At 43.5% G+C, this 19,904-nt stretch overlaps 1 long non-coding RNA gene and 1 pseudogene across 3 annotated transcripts in view; one reads left to right on the top strand and one right to left on the bottom strand.

The window, feature by feature from the left end:
- Positions 1–1,248, top strand: part of LOC143435092 (uncharacterized) — a 74,837-nt gene extending 73,589 nt beyond the window's left edge. For all 3 annotated transcript variants that reach the window (XR_013105079.1, XR_013105080.1, XR_013105078.1), the window contains one exon: positions 524–1,248. This is a non-coding gene — a long non-coding RNA (uncharacterized LOC143435092). The remainder of the gene's footprint in view (positions 1–523) is intronic.
- An 11,645-nt stretch (positions 1,249–12,893) lies between these two features.
- Positions 12,894–13,581, bottom strand: LOC117723823 (palmitoyltransferase ZDHHC16 pseudogene; annotated as a pseudogene).
- Between the last annotated feature and the right edge of the window lie 6,323 nt (positions 13,582–19,904).

The following is a 19,904-nucleotide window of genomic DNA, read 5'->3' as shown; positions in this document are numbered from 1 at the left end:
ACAATGTCCAGGAATCTAGTAATTGTTCGGTCCATGAGGCTGGATGTCTCAGCTGGTCTCCAGTATACAGCAGAATCCCAGAGAAGTAGACTCTAGTGCCAATAAAGGAGTAAACTGTCAGTGAAAATGAGGGCAAGCAGGCAGAGAGTTTCCTTTTTCTATGTCTTTTATGTTGACTACCAGCAGAAAGTGTGGCCCAGATTAAATGTGGATCTGGCCGCTTCAAAAGATCTGTATTATAGGTGGATCTCCCTACTTCAAACAATTTAATTAAGAAAAATTCCTCACAGGTGCACCCAGCCTCGTGAGTTTTAGTTAACTGCAGATGGAGTCAAGTTGACAATCAAGAGTGGCCATCACACCTGGAGACCACACCCCCTTCCCATAATTCCTTAGCACTAGCTCTTTTGTCAATATCCAACTCATCCCTGCTTCTTCTCATCTGCATCCAGCCCTTGCGTTTATTCTCTGAAGTCTATGAACTCATACAAACAACATTTTGTTTTTTTTTTTTTTTACTCAGCTTCAATGACCTTACTTATGAAATGGCTTTGGGTGAATTAAGAAGACATTGAGATGAGACGGACAGGTCCGGAGCTTGCTCTGAACCATAATGAGCCTATCTATAAGCTAATACTCCTCGTTGGTGATAACATCGTAACTCACACCGAAGGAGCCGAGCTAGGGAGGAGATGGCTGGAAGGGGAATTTAGAAAACTGATTGGCAATAAAAGATGGACATGTTGGCTTTTAGTGTCTGAGTTCATAATCAAGATCTAAGAGAGACGTGCTAACGCGTGCAGCAATGCTACGCTGTAAAGGTGAAATAAACCCGCTCTGTTGTCTAACAATGGAATTTGTTTATGTTATTTGTTATACTTTGTGATTTCTTTTTAGCAACAAACTCCCTTTGAAACCTTTGAATGAAGCTATCTTATCTGGGGGAGGGGAGCAATGGCGATTTCAAGAGCATAGTGTCGAGCAGTAAAGGGGAGAAGGGAGACCAGCCAATAGCAATGGGAATGGATCCTAGTTGGGTACACGAGGAACCAGCCTTGGCTTCAAAAGCATCGTCTGTAACATCCGTCACTGGGAGGACTTTGACATCGACATGACGATCCAGCCGCCCTCAGGAACACAGCTCTACAGCATTCCTCGTTGGACTTTTCCATTGTTCAGATCTGTCCAGGTCTCTAATAAACCCAGCACTTCCCACTTCTCTAACACAACGTCCTTGTTCCCCGCGTTGTCCCCTGGCCAGGCCCAGTGCCTTTCTTACTTTTTATGTGGTGGGATGTGTGGGGTGTGGTATGAGGGTTGGGGGTGGAGGTAGGGGCTAAGGAGTGGTTTTATTTGCTTTTGGTGTCAGAACATGCCCGGAAGTTGTTTTGGAGTTACTTTGTGGTTTTCTACCCTTTGTCTCCCATGCTACTCCTATTGTCTGACCTCGGTTCCCATTCCGTTAATATCGGTAACAGCTGTAGAGAATGAACTCTGTTCATTTTCTGTTTGAATCTCTTCTTTAAGGCTTTCCCCTCTGTGCACACAGTAGCATTCACATGTAGTGCGGATAACATATTTTAATTTTTTAATAAAACAGTAAAATAGAATAGACTGTTTTTTACCTTAAGAATGTCTCCCCAGTGAGTACCTTCCACATCGTTCTATGCTTTACACACTTTATTATTTACTTAAATAGCCGCACATTTCATTGCATGCATGTGCATGTATATATAACTTATTTTCCAATTTTGTATTTAGGTTGATTCTAATATTTTACTACTTCAAATGACACTTCCGTAGATAATCCTGTGCGTGTGTCTCTTTGCACCTGTGTTTTTCTGTAGGAAAATTTCTCAGTACTGGAATTGCTATTTTAGAGGATCTGCATATTTTAAATGCTGATAGATGCTACTAAATTGCCCTCCAAAAAAAGTTACAGCAGCCGCTTACACTGTTACCAGGTTTGAATGAGAATGGGTTCTACTCACCTGGGCTCTAAGTGCACCTTGAGATTCCTAGACACTAACAGGCATTCCATTCTCTCTCTCTCTCTCTCTCTCTCTCTCTCTCTCTCTCTCTCTCTCTCTCTCTCTCTCTATTTTTTTTTTTTTTTAGACAGATTTTCTCTTTGTCGCCCTGGCTGCCTTGTCCTGGACCTCACTTTGTAGATCGGGCTGGCCTCAGACTCAGAGATCTGCCTGCTCTGCCTCCTGAGTGCTGAGATTAAAGGTGTGTGCCACCACTGCCTGGACGAGTCTTCGAGTTTCCTAATTTTATCATAGGTTTATAATCACAGGAAGAGATTGTACCTTCCCTCTGTCATCTTCAGTGAGCTGACTTCTTTATGATTGTTGATTCATGATCTAGAGATTGCTGCTACTGCTCCATAGGTGACATCCACATTAGGAAAAACAAACAAAAGAAAAGACCACGCTGCTACTTGGATCTCGTCCCAGGGAAGCAGGGCCCTCTCCAACACTTTCCAATAAACCTCTCCTTAGATCTTTTTGGTAATAACTGGGGCCCATAGTAAGGTTTTTCTTGAGTCTATGTCTCCATGAGTAGCTGGTGGGGTGGGGTGGTGGAACTTACTCTATAGCCCAGACAATTTTTGATATTGTAATTCTTCTAGGCTTAGCCTCCTGGATGTTGGGATCACAGGTGTTTACCACCACTCAAGGCCCCATAGTCATTCTTAGCTGCAAAAGGGCGATTAGAATATTTAGTGTCAGGAAAAGTGGAGAAGTATAGGTGTGGATATGTGTACTAACGTTGACTTATTGTTTGAGCCTAGGGACACTGCCACTCAGAATAAACAAAGGCTCTGTGACTATGGAAGAAAGATTAGACGTTGAGTAGTAACCAGCAATATTTGCCAGCAGTGGATGTTGGCTCAATATACATTTGCTGAATGGTCTAAGAATGAGGCCAGCCACCTGCCACTATACTCTTCAATGAGTGGAAACCCTGATTTATGAGTTAATTATTCTAAGTCACAATTTGTTTCTAAGATACACACGCTGAGAAGCTGCATCCAGAATTCTGCTTTGCCCTGACTGGGGCCAAACTGTGGTGGAGTGAAATTTTGTTCTCATTTGAATTCAAAATTATTTAGTCATCTCTGAGGGACAGATGTTATGCATCAAATAAGTGACAGATTGCAGAATTAATTTAAAGAGTAACTAAGATTTAGTTTATAATATGATTATTTTTATTGGAGACAAAAAGATCTAGTGATTATTGGCCAATTATTTTCTGGATAAGGGGAAGTGTGTGTGTGTGTGTGTGTATGTGTGTTTGAATCCATGTGTATGTGTTTGTGTCTGTGTGTGTACATAGTATATGTGTCTGTGTAGTGTATGTCTGTGTGTGTTTGTGTGTATGTGTATGTCTATGTGTGTAAGTGTGTGTATGTATGTATGTGTGTGTATGTTGTATTGTGTGTATACATTGTTCATATGTGTATAGTATGTGTGTTTAGAAGTTGGAGGTCAAATGTTTTCCCTTCTCATTCTCTATTTTTTGAGCCAGGGTCTCTCACTGAACCTAGAGTTCATCAATTGGCAAGACTGCTGGCTTGCAAGCCACAGGGCCCTGACTCTGGCCCCCAGTGTTGAGAATAAAGGCCTAGGTTCTAATAACATCTACCCTTTTAATGTAGGTAGTGTGACAATTTTTTTAACCAATTGAGCAATCTCCCCAGAACACCCATCACTCAATTTAAAATATTTACGCATTTATTTACTTATTTATTTATTTATTATTTGTGTGTGTACCTGAATGCCATGGTGCATGTGTAGAGGTCACAGGGCAACTTGTAGGACTCGGTTCTCTCCTTTCCCCGTGTGGGTCTCTGGGATCAGACTTAGGTGACTGGATTTGGCAGGAGGAACATTTACCAGCGGAGCCACTGACCCATAATTTTTTTTTTAAGATTTATTTCTTTTGTTTTTATGAGTACACTGTAGCTGTCAGACACACCAGAAGAGGGCATCAGATCCCAGATGGTTGTGAGCCACTATGTGGTTGCTGGGAATTGAACTCAGGACCTCTGGAAGAGCAGTCAGTGCTCTTAACTGCTGAGCCATCTCTCCAGCCCCTTGACCCATAATCTTATTTTTACAAATTTTAATACACATTGCTAAAGTCATTAAAAAAAAAAAGTGACCAGAGCAGTCACATAAATGTTCCTCATCTTCCACAGACATAGCTGACATAGAGCCCGAGGAAGGACACACTGTTTCCAGTCAACAACCCAACATGACAGCAATAATAAGAGAGGCCAGTGCCCCAGGGACACAAGGCTGCTGTGATGGCCACCTCAGACTGAAGGGCCCAGTTCCTCACTGAGTCTTTCTCAGGATGCCAGGCTGTGGAGGACATGCACTCCAGTTCCTCCCCTTCTCCTGGTGTTGGACTGTTAGTCTCCTTCCATTTCCTCTCACAAAGACTCTTCCCCTCATAGGACACTTGTATGTTCAGTCCAGTTTTAGTATCTGCGTCTCTAAGATCCTCACAGATACAGTTGCATTGGCTTGTTCTTCCCACCGCAGTTCCCACGGGAAAGTGTTGAGAATGAGAACGGACTCAGTTGTGTCAGCACTTGGTAGCTCAAAAAAATATTTGCTACTTTGGAAAAGTTAGACCAGCTTTTTAATAATACAGTCTCCCATTTTTGTTATATGCTCAGCTGCTCAGATATTCATATCTGCAGATTGTACAGCTTTTTTTTTTTGAGGTTGGGGGGCGGGTCTCACTTTGTAGCTATGGCTAGTCTATATATAGACCAGGGTGGCTTCAGACTAATAGAGATATCCTGCCATAAAGGCATGCGACACTACATCCGGTGACATGCAGATTATGTTTTCAAACAAATGCACTTTAAATGTATTTTTGACAACTTCACACATGTATACAATTTTTTTTACAGGGGTGGGGCACTCTTTAGGAGGTGTGGTCTTTTCACAGTAATTCTGGCCTTCAACAGCAGGCTGGTTTCAACTGGGAGGTGCATGTGGTAGCTGTGCAGAGGAGAGTCATGCTGCATGCTTTCTGGACATGCAACACAAAAAGACTTCCTCTTCTTTGTTAAGTGGAAAGAGCCAGCTGTGTGTTCTAGCACACAGTCCTGTGGGAATCAGGTGGCTGGCATTTGTAGAATAGCCTTCAGGCGCTAGGTCCTCTCTTCTCTCATTGAATCTCGAACCAGGTGTTGCTTTAAAGATTTTCTCAGTGAGAAGAGTTTTAGAAACTGTTCCTACTGCATTTAAGGCAGAAAATTATACAGACCAAAGCATGAGGTTTGCCTCTTTTATTTAGTTTGGCCAAATGGTGAGGCTCACTGCCCTGTGTCCACTCCTCACATGGTTAACACAGTCTGCATTGTACTGTGCTGACATCTGCTGTCCTGTGTCCACACCTCACATGGTTAACACAGTCTGCATTGTACTGTGCTGTCATCTGCTGTCCTGTGTCCACGCCTCACATGGTTAACACAGTCTGCATTGTACTGTGCTGTCATCTGCTGTCCTGTGTCCACGCCTCACATGGTTAACACAGTCTGCATTGTACTGTGCTGTCATCTGCTCACTTTGAGGATGCTTCATCTCTCACTTGGGAAAGAGCAAGCAGTGACGTGAATGATGACAGAGTCTGACTTTCTGGAATTTCAGTCACCCAGAGGAATTGCCTGTGGCTCCCTCAGACACCCAGGCTCGTCTCAAAACACGGAGATGTGTAGCACCCACCCTCCACTCACTGAATCTAAAGACAGCCCCGTATTAATTTAATTTTATTTCTCTTTGTATGTATGTGTATGGTATATACACGTGGCCATGCATGGCGGTCAAAGGACAACTTGGTAGAGCCAGTTCTCTTCTTTCAACTTTATATCTGTCCCAGGCATCGAACTTAGGTTGCTGGGCTTTTGAGGCAAGCTCCTTTCTCCATTGAGCCATCTCTGTAACCTCTAAAGAAATCTTTTAAAAGGGATTTAAAGGCAAAGATAAAGCCTCATTTCCCAAAAGAAGCAAAGCAAAGCAAGACAAACCCAAAGCACCCAATCAGCTATCGAGCTCGGACACAAACATAAAGCTCTGAAGAGAATCTTTGCACCAAAGACCTTTTGTGTGTGAAATATTACACGATTCAACTTCCAAACCGAAAGGTCTTTTTTTCTTCTTCTTCTTCTTTATTTAGTATCAGGGTCATGAAAAGACATAGTTACTTGGCCTTGACTCTACCCAAATTGGATACTCAAGCATCCTAAATCTCCATTCCCAGGCCTAGTATTGTGGGATGAGTTAATAAGAAGAAAATATGCCTGCCTTCTCAGCCTTCACGTCTCTAATAAAGCCCATATTTTAAAGCAGTTATGGAACTTTGCAGAGAATCCAGGTTTAAAGGCAAATTGAATACATAAAAAACTAACTCAGACAGCAAAGTTTAGTTACCTGAGAAACAAGTCCTCAATTTATCTCTTCAGTCAGGAACTGAAGATAAATACTTCAGAAGACACACTTCGGCTTCGCTTTCAATTTTACTTTCGGCCTTATTAAATAAACCCGTCAGCAGGAAATGTACATGTGTAAATTTAAAGCTATTCTGATCAGAGTGCACTGTGATAACTTGGCTGTGTAAAAAAAAAAAAATTTTTTTTTTCTGTCTTTTTGCTACAGCTAGTGGAGCTTATCTCCCTGCCAGTCTCAGGAAGGTGATTTAGGTTACAGGGCCTCGCTGTTGACTCTGTCTTGAGTAAAGGTAGTAAGCCAGGGATGGTGATGATAATTGGCTGTGAATACCTTCAAGACACTGACACCTGTGTGTCCTGCTTCCATCCCAGAGTCTTCCTCAAACGAAGGCAAGGTGACACGTGGCCTGTGGAATCCTTTGCTTCACCATGGCCCTTTCTTGAGAAGTCTCTTCCTTCTGCTGCTAAGCTGGTCTTCTGTCTCTGTTTCTCTCACCATGCCTGTCTCAGGGTTTCTATTGCTGTGATAAAACTCCATGGCTGAAAGCAATTGTGGGGGAGGAACAGGTTTGTTCTGCTTACACTTCCTAATCACAGTCCATTATCAAAGAAGTCAGGGCATGAACCTGGAGGTAGGAACTGAAACAGAAGCCATGGCAGAGTGCTGCATACTGGTTCAATCTCTATAGCTTTCTCAGTCTTCTTTCTCACACCATTCAGGACTACCTGCCCAGGGTTGGCACCACCCACATCAATCAGCAATCAAGAAAATGCTCCACAGGGTTGTCCACGGGCCAGTCTAGTTGGGGCATATTGTCAATTGAAGTTCTTTCTCAACTGATTCTAGCTCATGTCAACTAAACAAGAAACTAACCAGGCCACCGCCCAACAACCTACCCATGCTGTTGCCTGGGTAGCAAGTTGCTGACCATAGTCTTCAGTCTCTAACTCTTTTCATTGATTGTCTTGGATGCTGTGGTTGTCATGGTCCCCCAGCTTCCGTGATGAGGAGAAGATGAAAGGAATTCAAGAAACCCAATAACCTTTTGAACTTGGGCACATCTTTCTCTTCCACATAAACATACGGTGTCTCATGTGTGACTTCAGTGTGTTGTTGCACCGACTTTCGTTAGGGAAGATGAATGCAAATGCACGATGGAGCCTGGAGACCCCCTCTCCCTCTTTTCATGTTTTAAGTTCTGTTCTCTGTGTTTGACCAAGTTCCTGCTCCTCACCACATGGATGGCATTTTCTTCTTTGGGGAAATCATCCAAAAGCAAAGGCAGTCATCTCAGTCACTTGTCATTTGCGCAGAATGAGATCTGAGGCCGGTTGTTCTAGAAGTTACACCAGCTGGGCAAGCAAATGTGGCTGGCAGCGTGTGTGAACAGGATGTGCGGGTTGCCATTACAACACACAGCTCACTTTCTCCCGCACTTTGCTTCCTTAAACTTTGTTCCGTGGGGAATAATCTCCCCACTAATCGTGGCTGCAGCTGCCTGACTTCTGCTCACCCTTAAATGGTACATAGTCCCAGTGTCAAACCATGCAGCAGGGCTGTTTTAGAGTGGGCATGTTTAGGTTAGTGTTGTGGAAACTCCAGGCCCACTAAAGATTTTTATCCCAAAAGTCCTCAGTGGCAAATGGGTGGCCTTTTTACCCTCTTCATTGACCCTGCTCCCTTTTCCCACCCAGTAAGTGAAACTCAGCAAGACTAGGTAGATGGCCAGTAGTTCCGTGTGTGTGTGTGTGTGTGTGTGTGTGTGTGTGTGTGTGTTATTGATGGATTTGATATAGCTAGGGTTTCCCCAGCATAAATAGGACATGTGTATATCACACATGCATGCACACATATGTGGATACGGAGAAGGAGAGGAAGGAGAAGGAGGTTACGAGGAATTTGTCCATACCAGTGGTGAAGAGACTTTGTAGCTCCAAAATGTTACGGACTAGGCGGTCAGGCTGAGACCCATGGGAGACCTGATTTTCTGACATTGTTCCTGAACAAGGAAGAACAGATTTTTGGAGTTGCAGATTCTTCTTGGTGTGAACTTTTGTCTCTGGGCGCAGCCTGCATATAGCCTGGAAGGGGGAAACCAAAGCATTCCTGTGAATTACCATCAAAACCTGGTTACTTGAATCCATTTCTTTTATAGTTTCTCAGAACTGAGGATTGGTTTGAAGTGGCAGGTGTTAAATTTGTGTGTGGGTTTGTGAACTCCCCCTGCCCCCTGCAAAGACCCGTGACCCATTCAGAGGAGGAAAGCACACTATTTTCATTTCTTCTTCATTTCCAACTTCATTACTGTTATGGATTGAACTGTTACCCTCTCAAGTTCTGTTGCTAAAAGGCTAACCACTGGTACCTAGAATGACGACGGAGCATATAAAGAGGTGGTTAAGTTAAAAATGAATCCATTAAAGTAGATTCTAAATTAATTTGACTGATTATAAAGAAGAAAACACTTGGACAAACTAAGGCATACTAGAGAAGACTGTATGGGCAGACAGCGAAAGGGGGCCGTCTATACACAAGTTGAAAGAGAGAAAGAGAGAGAGAGAGAGAGAGAGAGAGAGAGACAGAGACAGAGACAGAGACATAAACAGATAAACAAAGATAGATACACACACACACATACACATATAGAGAGAGGGAGAGAGACAGACAGAGATAGAGACATAAACAGATAGACAAAGACAGACAGATACACACACACACACACACACACACACACACACAGAGAGAGAGAGAGAGAGAGAGAGAGAGAGAGAGAGAGAGAGAGACCCAGGTGGAAGCAAACCACCTTCTTCTTAGACCTGTAGTAGTTTGTAATGGCAGTCGTCATCTCAGACAAATACACTATATCTCAGTTCTCTTTGGGGGTTTGTTGAAAGACTGTTTCACAGGAGTCATTTAAGACCATTGAAAAACATAGATATCTACATCAAAAACTTATAACAGTAGCAAGATTACAGTCATGAAGTACCAATGAAAGCAATTTTATGGTTGGGATTTACCACGACATGAGGAACTGTATTCAAGGGTTGCGGCACTGGGAAAGTTGAGAGCCACTGTTATATCTCAAAAGCCTCAGAAAGCAATGAAAGGAGAAAGTAAGGTGAGCAGAGACTCCCCTCAGGAGAACAGAGGGAAGAGAAGCTGTGATCAGAAAGGGTGTCCAGGGAAAACTGATGGGGGTGCAAGGGCCTGTTTCTGGGGCTGATGGAAAAAAATGCATCAACTTCCTGGTTAATCAGAGTTAATCTGGGAAGGGGCAGGCTGCCCATAGACAGTGAACTATTCTCAGCAAAGGATACACAGAAGAAAATGAATAGTCCCATAGTAAATAAATGAATGACTTACTAATATGATTTGTGGTAGAAGCTAAATATCTACATTTTTAAAAGTATGAAACTGAGCCCTTACCTTATGCCATAGGCAAATACCAGTTCAAAATGGATAAAAGGCTTTAGTCGAAGACCAGAAACCGTGAAGCTCTTACAGAGCAACCTAGAGGACATGCTACAGTGATCCTAGCCATCTCTTTAGGCCCCTAAAAAAGGTTTGTATAGAAAAATGAGTCAACGAAATAAAGTGAACACTTTGAAGGGAAAACAATTTAGAAGGTTTAATATTAATATTTTTAGAGAGATAGAACCATGGAATAGATATATGCCAATAGCTATAGGTAGATTTGTAGAGAACAGGGGCTTTAGCAGAATTGGGTCACGAGAGTATGGGGACTGAGAAGATTCATGAACAGGCTTGGGATCCAGGGAGGCCAATGGTGTGGCGCCATCCAGTCTGGAGGCCTCAGAGCCAGTGAGCTCCGGTGCCAATCTCAGTTCTAGCCTGAAAGCCTGGGTAAGGGAGGGGCACATGTGTGCAGGTACAGGTCCTGGAGTCCAGGGCTAAAGAACAGAAGGTGTTTCAGCTCCCTCCCTCTCTCATTCTCTCTCTCTCTCTCTCTCATTCTCTCTCTCTCTCATTCTCTCTCTCTCTCTCTCTCTCTCTCTCTCTCTCTCTCTTTCTCTCTCTCATTCTCTCTCTCTCTCTCTCTCTCTCTCTCTCTCTCTCACACACACACACACACACACACACACACACACACACGGCAGGGGTGGGTACTCACCTCCTCAGCTCTGGTTCAGAGTTGCTAGCTGATTGGTGGTGCCCACTGTCAGTCACTGAAGAGAGATCTTTGCAGCTCAATCCACTACTGTACATGTCAATATTTTTCAGAAATAATGTTCATTTGCTACCTAGATTCATTAATCCAATCAAACTGATACCTAAATTAATGAGAACACTGGTATATCCCTGATAATGGGTTAATCTTAAAAAATATAAGGAATTCATACAAGGATATTTTTCAAGCAGAAAATCAAATACCAATTAAGTAACTGGCAAAGATGCCAGTGGGTGTTTTTCTGAAGGAGATATACAAGTGGCCAGCAGTTTGTGAAAGGGGTCTCTATATCATCATGTATCCAGCAAATCAGAGTAAAACCACGGTCAGCTACCATACCATAGCTGTGAGCATGGCTATTATCAGAAAGGAAAGAACGTGCTGATGAGGGAGTGAACAAAAGGGAGCCCTTCCTCCCTGTTGATAGGAATGTATAGAGAGGTAGCCATTGTGGAAAAACAGTGTGGAGGTTTCCCCCCCAAATTAAGAAAAAGCTGGCATACATTCAACTATGTCATTTCTAAGTGTATAGCTGAAAGAAGTTTACTCAGCATTTTAAAGAGATATTTGTGTCTCATGTTCATTGCAGAATTAGCTGTAGTTCCCAAGCTATGGGAAAATATGTCCATAAACAGATGAGAAGAGGGAGATGTCTCCCCCAGGACCTTCATATATGTCCAGGTGTTTGCTTGTGACCCCAGTTCCAGGGAGGTGGACATAGGAGGATCCCTTGGTGTCACTGGCCAGTCAGCCTGACCTAACTGATGAGTCTTATGTCCCTACTTCGACAACAGGGTGAATTTTGGAAAGCAAAGCAGCTCCTAAGGTTGACTTCTGGACTCCATGTGCACGCGTACACACATGCATCTGCTCAGGTACACTCCCCTAACGAACCGATGAGTACAAAAGGAAATTCTAACACTAACACAGGCACACACGAAGGAGAATATTATTCAGTCCTAAAAAGAAGGATGTCTTCCCATTGGAGATAGTAACACTGAGCAAGATTACTCCGACACAGAAAGATTAACATTGCATGATATCATGTCTATATAGAGTCTTAAAATCTCAAATTTGGAGAAGCAGAATAAAATGATGGTTCTAGCCATGGGGAGCAGGGGAGCACAGAGATGTTGGTCAAAGGATGTAAAAATTCAAGTAAGTGATGGGTTACTTCTGGTGATCTAATGCACATGTGACTGCAGTTAATAATCATGTCATGAGTATTTGAAGCTTCCCAAGGGAATGGATCCTAAGCTGTCACCACACGTATGTGTACACAAAATGGTAACTGTGTCAGGTGATAGAGATGTTACCAGCTTGATTGTGGAAGATACTACAAAGGTGATCCTCCTGTTTCAGGCCCTTCAAACTCACATTTGGGATTACAGTCATGAGCTACTAGGACCCAACTGCATAAGGCATACTTAAATCGGATGACTATACTGTGTGCCTTGTATACATTTTATTTTGTCAAATACACACATCCCAAAAAAGCCAAAAAAAAAAAAAAAAAAAAAAAAAAAAACCCTCTGCAAAACAAAATGATATTTCAAAAGCCTAGCTAAAGTTTTGGGGGTGTGGTCCAAGAGTAGACTATTTTTATCTGGCATGAGCCGGGTTCTAGGTTTGATACCCAGAACCACAACAATTCTGAAACCAATCTAACCATCCATCCAACCAAACATCCAAGAAGGGAACAAATGGCTCTCCCTGCTGTCCTATCCTAGGATTCATAACTTCCTCTCATTTGTCCTCACGGGTCCCTGCCCTGCATTTCTGATGGGACTTTGAGTACATTTCCCTTTTCAGATACTGTTCTAAATGGCAAGTGGACTCTTTTTTTTTTTTTTTTTTTTTTTTTTTTTTTTTTTTTTTTTTAACAAATCAAATGTTTTTATTTTCGATGCTTCCGTAGCATGCGAGAAAAGGCAGTGACCTTGGCAATAGGCTTAGTGTCTTTGTCCCATTGAGAAGCCAGAATTTCAACATACCTGATGGGTCTTTTCCTAAGGAGAAAGAGACGATGTCTAGCCCAGTATTGTGACCTAGAGCTCGTCTGGAGCTAAAACTTATTTGCCTGAGTAAAGGGACTTCAGTCCTTGAGTTTCTTCACACTGCATCTTGTTTTGAGGGTGGCAGAGACTGGTCTCGAGTGTCCCTGTGTAGTACTCTAAGGCAAACATCATGGTTCTTTACGGTCACGGATTCTAGTAAAAGCGGTCCTTGGAAGCTCTTGAGAGACAATGTTCACTGTTGTGGCTTACACGGCCATCACAGAGGCTGAGTGAGCAGTCACCCAGGGAGGAGGGTCCCAGCTCATCCCATTCCCATGGGGTAGGTCACTAGAAGGTAACAGCACCCGGGTCAGCCAATGCCTTCCTGTGTCCACACCTAGGAACACCTTCCAGTTGTCCAAGCAGCCGTAGTTGTAAGGCTTCCCTGCCCTTGGCGTGTAACGGGCGTCTCTCCTTCTTGTTGTTATGCCTTTCGATGCTAGCCTCACCCCGACTGATGAGAACAGCGTGCCACATGGTTAGGGCACCCAGGGCCAGGGCCACAGAACTGCACAGGAACCAGAGGTAGACAAGACTCTTGTCAGGTATCCTCTCTCGAAAGGAGAAGGTAGGTAGTGGAGTTTGGTGGTGTGTCTCGATGGCAGCATAAGCCTCCCGGAAAAGGTTCCAACTTCTGTAGCTACAGTAGACACAGCCCAGAGTCACAAAACAAACAAACAAACAAACAAACACAGAAAGAGAAGAAGTAGCGATGGTTATAGTGGCCCACACAATTGTTTAGCCAGAGGCAGTGAAGATCCATCTTCAGCACACACCTATTACAGATGCTGCAGTGGTGTGTTCGGGCTGGCTTGGGGTAAATGTACTTCTTACAGATGGAGACAGTAGCAGTGTCATTCCTGCCCACTCCGAACCAGCGGACCACATTGTCCACCAGACAGTAGATAGGCTCAAAGGCAGCATCAACGGCAGTGTCATTGCCCACAAAGGAATTGTAGAGCATGGAGCTCAGGCAAACCTTGCCATAACGCCAGCGCTGTATCAGGCCCCGGAGCAGAGGTGGGCATCGACGCCAGTAGCCCAGGAGCAGAAGGAGACGCAGGCAGAGGCGAGCTGGGCCCAGCAGCAGACTTCGCTGGCCCCGCACGGCTCCTAGGAGACTACACTGCCTCCTGCCAGCTTCTCAATCAGCCAGATTAGGCCCAGTCTCCCTGTTGGCCACTCACTGCCTCCACTTCCAGCTCGGGACCCAGGCCGGGCCAAGCTAATACTGACCCACCATGGCCCTTAGCCCGCAGAGCCAGCCAGCGGACTGGGACCCGCCGCCCGCCCATCACCACCCAGCTGCCGCAACTGGACTCTTATTACAGGCCTCAAATCCCATTTCAGATACAGTATGGCTAAGTGGACATTATGGCTCCTGGTCTGAGGTTCTGACTATCATGACGGTATTTGGGGGGAAAAGCACAAACATGTGGCTCGCAGCTACATATGTGCTCAAATTCTAAGATGGCAGCCTGTATTAATATTCAGTCTATACATGTCCAGTAAAAAACATAAGACATTGATCACTTGCTATGGTAAGAACTGAAAGAAAAACTTAGTTGAATACTAAGCGAGCCACATCTTAATAGCAACTTCATAGGCCAGAGAACGCTCACCTGTTTATGTTAGAAACTTTCTTCAAGTAGAATTTTACCACGCCATGAAACAAACCAAGACTGATGCCGTTCTGGGTGATGTGTAGGTGAAGGGGAGAGCCTGGTGTATCTGATCCACTCGGTCCGAACAGCTACTCATGAGAACTTTCTAGAACCATTTACACACAGTTTGCTACCACGGTGACAGGCCCAGCGTGCACACGCACCCTGATCTGGGTGAGAGTGTGCTGGCTATTTTGGGAACAGAGTGATTCTCACGCAGAAGTAGTAATCTTTTCAACGTATCTTGATGAATCTGTGAATTCTCATCTAATCAGTTGTCTTCAGAGCCACTGGCTGAGTTTCTCTGTTTTGCTAGTCAGATCCCACAAAGTAGCCTCCCACTGTGGTAGCTGGTTCCTGTGGGGTTTGGCTGAGAGGAAGTTAAGGCAGGAGACTGAAGGCAGAGTGTGCTAGAGAAAGGCAGCACACATTCTTTTTCTCTGTCCTTAAGTCTTTCGGGAACCCCCGTCAAATTCTCTCCACACTCTCCCTGAAACAACGCCTGGGGCAATGTCTCCTCTGGACTGCCAGTCCCCCTAGAGCAGCCTTCCCTGGTGTCCTCCACTGGGAGCAGGTGCCTCACCTTAAGAAGTGGTTAAGAGAGGAAAATCTTAAGCCTGAGAAAATTCTACTCATCCACTAGGGCTTTTAGCCCTGTGAATTGGGAGGTGAGAAATAATGTTCTCCTATTTGTGACTGTGGGATATCAACCTTCCGAAGAAGTGCAGTTTGTAAGTTAGGGTATCCCAAGCCAAATTTAATATTTTGACCCTCAGAGGTTTTGACTAAAACATTGTTGTGTAGCTCTTCATTTGAGCTGGACTCTGGGGCTAGTCTGAACTTGTTTGGTGACATGGTCTAGAGAGATTCCTCAGGAGAAAGTTGTCCTTCAGGATAGCTATGGCTCTCCCTCTGCTCTCTAGCACTTCCTTCCCAGGGACACAGCCTCATAGTAATTCCCCAAGTGTCTGGAGTCTTAAAACATTCTGGCTTCCTCTCTTTCCTTCCTTCCTTCCTTCCTTCCCTCCTTCCCTCCTTCCTCCCTCCCTCCCTCCCTCCCTCCCTCCCTCCCTCCCTCCCTCCTTCCTTTCTTCCTTCTTTCCTTCTTTCCTTTCTTTCTTTTAATATTTGGAACTAGAGCTTCGGTCTTAATATGAATTTGAAATGAATTTGATCTCTTGATCCTGGAAAAGAATGGAAGCTAAGCTGCCAACCGACTTACTATGTCTCAAGTGCTGGTGGGAGGGAAGGCAGGAAATGGCCAGTTTTCCTGAGCAAACAAGGGTAAGGGAAAAATGCTAGGCTCTGGGATGAAGGATCTCCCCTGTCAGAATCTTTATTCTGAATGTCATTGGTGAAACTGACAGGGAAGGTCACCTGCTTGATGACTTGGTTTCCAGATGAACAGCATGGAATCAACACAGTCTTTTCAGATCATGTAAAGTCAACGTCTCCTTGTCTCCCGTTAAATACATTCAGGATCTCAGAGGCTCTCAGCTGTTTTACAAGGTCCTGGCCTTGGCGATAAGGATATTCTGTATGTTTTCAGAAAACCTAGTTTTGGAATTATCTATAGAAATACTTTTGTCTTATCTACATTTCAACTGCTGACATCAGAGGAAGTTTTATCTTGGCATTGGTGAGAAAGGCCTTACCAGGGGTGTTGATTTCGTCTGCCCTGTGTGGTCCTAGTTTAGATACTGAGACCTTTTGGTCTGTAGTTCAGATCCAGAATCAAGGAGAGCCAACAGTGCTGACAAGATGCTTTTTCTTTTCACCAGGGGAATCAGGACTTTGGTGGGAGGAGTCTTTTGCCTTGCCCTGGGGCCTGGCTGGCACTCTGCTCTGGTCCTCAATTGTTATGCTAATTTTCTAAAGAAACCAGAGCCCTATTGTCTGTTTGTCCAAGGAGGCCTTTCACACCTTAGCTATCCTTTCTTCAGTGGTGACTAAAGTTCCACTTCTGGCTCCTGCTCATTTCTAGAGTAAAATTCTGCTGTTCATCTAGAAGTCAGACTTCCGTGACTACATTCTAATGTGTAGGTAAGATTTTTCAGTATCAGCTGTTCCTAGGACACTGTCATATGAACTGCTGGGTATGTCATATGACCAAGTTAGTTCTCTCTTACTCTCCCCTCGATAAATCGTTTTGTCACCTTGGATGATGTCAGTCTTTTTTTTTTTTTTTTTTTTTTTTGGTTTTTTGAGACAGGGTTTCTCTGTATAGCCTTGGCTGTCCTGGAACTCACTCGGTAGACCAGGCTGGCCTCGAACTCAGAAATCCGCCTGCTTCTGCCTCCCAAGTGCTGGGATTAAAGGTGTGCGCCACCACTGCCTGATGTCAGTCTTTAAGAGTGTTCCTAGGTCATGCTACTCCATTCTTGATATGTCCACAGTCAGATGGAAACATAAAAGCCAGCTTGATTTGCAACAGTGTGTGTGTGTGTGAACTTCCTATATGGAAATACTTTTATCTTTCTAAGACTAGATTAAGCAAAAAGTCAGAAAATGTGAATGTTTTGTCTTCTACAAGTCACCCTGTAATCAGCATCCTGACTGTCTATTTCTCCCAGAACACACACACACACACAAACACACACACACAAGTTTAAAACAGAAAATGGATTATGCTTCTTGTAACCTGCTTTTCACTTAATCAGGGGATTTAATATTGGACATCATCTGCCTTCATTTTAAACCTGGACTCTCCTTGTTGGCTCAGCTTCACAGTGGTCTATGATTTAAGTACGAAAGAATAATTCATCCTCTTTTTATAGGCTTTTGGGAGGGGTATGCTGGTTAAATTATTTATAGTGATAGGTTCTACAGAAATAGATGCTCTTTATTGAGGCCATCAAAGCCCTCAGAGCTTTAATGATTCTGCTGATTAAGTGGAAAACACAGGCAGGCACGTCAACCTGTCAAGCAAAGGAACACACACTCTCTCACTGATGTAAATGGATCACACCAAGGCCTGATCGCTCACTGCATTAGGCTATGGTGTTTCATGCTCTAAAGACCAGGTAGGTATTACTTTGCGCCGTTCTTATAGATTGTTGAACTTTAAGACGAAGAACCAAATTTTAAAACTGTCATAAATCTGAGTCTGGCTTTCAGGAGGCAAGAATGCTATTTTTAGTGCATCTGGATTGTAGGCTTTCCCTTTGGTAGCCGATGATGACTGCACAGTAAGAATGAAAAATGAAACGTGTGGAGATTGGATCGCCAAGAGATTGAAAATAACACCCAGACAGTGGAGCCTTTGGGTCACCAATTTGAATTCGGCTCAGATCAGTGATGACTACAAATTGCTCTGTCTGGTGGCAGCGAGGCTTGCAGAAGACCCATTCTTCACCATTAGCTGCGTTAATTATGCTACAGGCTCGTCAAAGCCCAATTTGCCATCTTTGGACTATAATCCCCCCAAGGGTAAGGGCAGTGTCTATGCTGTGCGCTTTTTGCTGTCTCAGTTAAGCAAGCATGGATTAGATACATTTGGTTAGGGAGACAAAGGAGCTTTCTGAAGTGTGAGCTTGTCACTAGCAAGCATTTCTGTGAAATATGAAAGTAATGTTGCTTCCAGTTTGTTCTGGGTGGCCTTGGAAATGGTTTAATCCCACGCAATGACAAACAGCCTTCTTTCATAGTCCTGTCAGCAAACACAGTGGACGATGGCTTCCACATTTCTTGCTTTCTGACCTGCACATGTTACTCGTGTCTAGTTGAGCATTCCTTTCCGATGATTTTCTCAATCCCTTCAGCTCACTTTGGTTATATTGTGCCATTATGAATTTCATTTACTTTGCCCATATTAAACATTATCTTTCATAAATTTGTGTTTCTTTTCTGAATATCCCCTCTCTTCCCATGTAAACTCTTTTCAAAGTTTAATACTAACACTTGCATGTTTTTGTTTTAAATTTTTCATCTACCATTGGGCATAGTGGTACAAGCCTTTAATCTCAATGCTTTGGATGTAGAGACAGGCAGATCTCTGTGAGTTCAAGGCTAGCCTGGCCAACTTAGTGAATTCCAGTCGAATCAAGGCTACATATAGTGAGGCTCCATCTTAAAAACAAACAAAAGAGCTGTCCTTTTCTTTGATAATGTTTCAATAATAAGAACTTGTATTTATGAATTTTCCTAATAACATTTTTGAAAAATTAAAGAAAAAAATCTTATGTGTGTGCACATTCTTGTAGTTTTCCTTCAACTGCTGTTAGGTGAGCAACACTTCTCTCTGAATCTTATTTCCATGTTACTAGTGCCTCAGAGGTTATGCCAATAAGGATTTTCCAGGTTGAATACTATGTACCTCCACAGGGTCTATTCACATCTGTGACAGCTACGGTGAACACTGCTGATGGCTCTGACATATGGAGCCAAAGAGAGAGAGAGAGAGAGAGAGAGAGAGAGAGAGAGAGAGAGAGAGAGAGAGAGAGAGAGAGCACTGATGCTCAGAAATAGATGTATGTTAGTGATTGCAACAGGCTAGATGGGGAGAAGCCACTAGGAAGCCAGTCTTAATATACTTGTTTTGGGATCAAACCAAACATGAGATGGAGAATATATTTTTTTATCAGCTTGAGTGTTCATTTCTTCTATTCTGTTCTGCCCAACTTAAAAAGGTATGTCTTGTTGGTGCTGTTACTATTATATATTTTTTCTTGAAGAAAAATTAGCTAGGTAGAATTTGCTAAGTAGACCAGGCTGGCCTTCTTCTATAATAATAGAATAATAACTCTTATAAGAAGTCAGCTTATTCCCATCCTTAGCTCTCTAAGAGTTTGACTTTTGTTGGCCCAGCTCTTGGGACCATGTAATGTAGAACCAGGAGGCTGTATTGAGAAGAGAGGACAAGGCATGAAAGCCAATTCAGAGACCTACTGCTGGGCTTGGTGGGACACTGGGAGAAAGAAGCTATGAAGCAAGGAAGGCTGGGACAGAATTTAGAGAGCAGATAAAGGGGTTCATGAAGTTTTGTGGAGAGCATATGTTAGATTCCCTCAGACATCTCTTTACAGCTGCATGTCGGGCCAGGGTTGTTCTACTTAAAAGAAGCAAGCAACTCCATTCCTAGATCCCCGTGGCTTCCCAAATCCCACATTCAGTTCTTACTCATACTCTATTGTAAAGTCCTGGTGAATTCTAGTGCGGTGGCCTTGCCTGCTTTGATCTTTTCCTTTTAGAAGAATGACAGGGAAAGAGCTTTGACGAATGTCTTCCTATACCCCATTGCATGTAGCTGCCTCCCAGGCTTCCTGCCTGCAGCAGGGCCAGAAGCTGTGTTTTCCTTGAAATGTGTCTAAAGAAACTGCCAATAAAATCATGGATTCTTCATGCCAAAGGGCCAGAATGGCTTTGCTTTTGACGGCTGGACTGTTTCTTATAGGTGACACCTGTATGTGACTGGGCCATGAAGGATGCTAGGATTTATTTTATTCTACAGAAAACATGTAATTGTATATAGTAAAGCTGCCATAGAAGATTCTGAAAAACACAATAAAGTAGTTGGAATATC

Source organism: Arvicanthis niloticus, chromosome 19 (assembly GCF_011762505.2).
Source record: "Arvicanthis niloticus isolate mArvNil1 chromosome 19, mArvNil1.pat.X, whole genome shotgun sequence".
In the NCBI taxonomy this organism is placed as follows: Eukaryota; Metazoa; Chordata; class Mammalia; order Rodentia; family Muridae; genus Arvicanthis; species Arvicanthis niloticus.
This window is presented reverse-complemented; position numbering and strand designations above follow the sequence as displayed.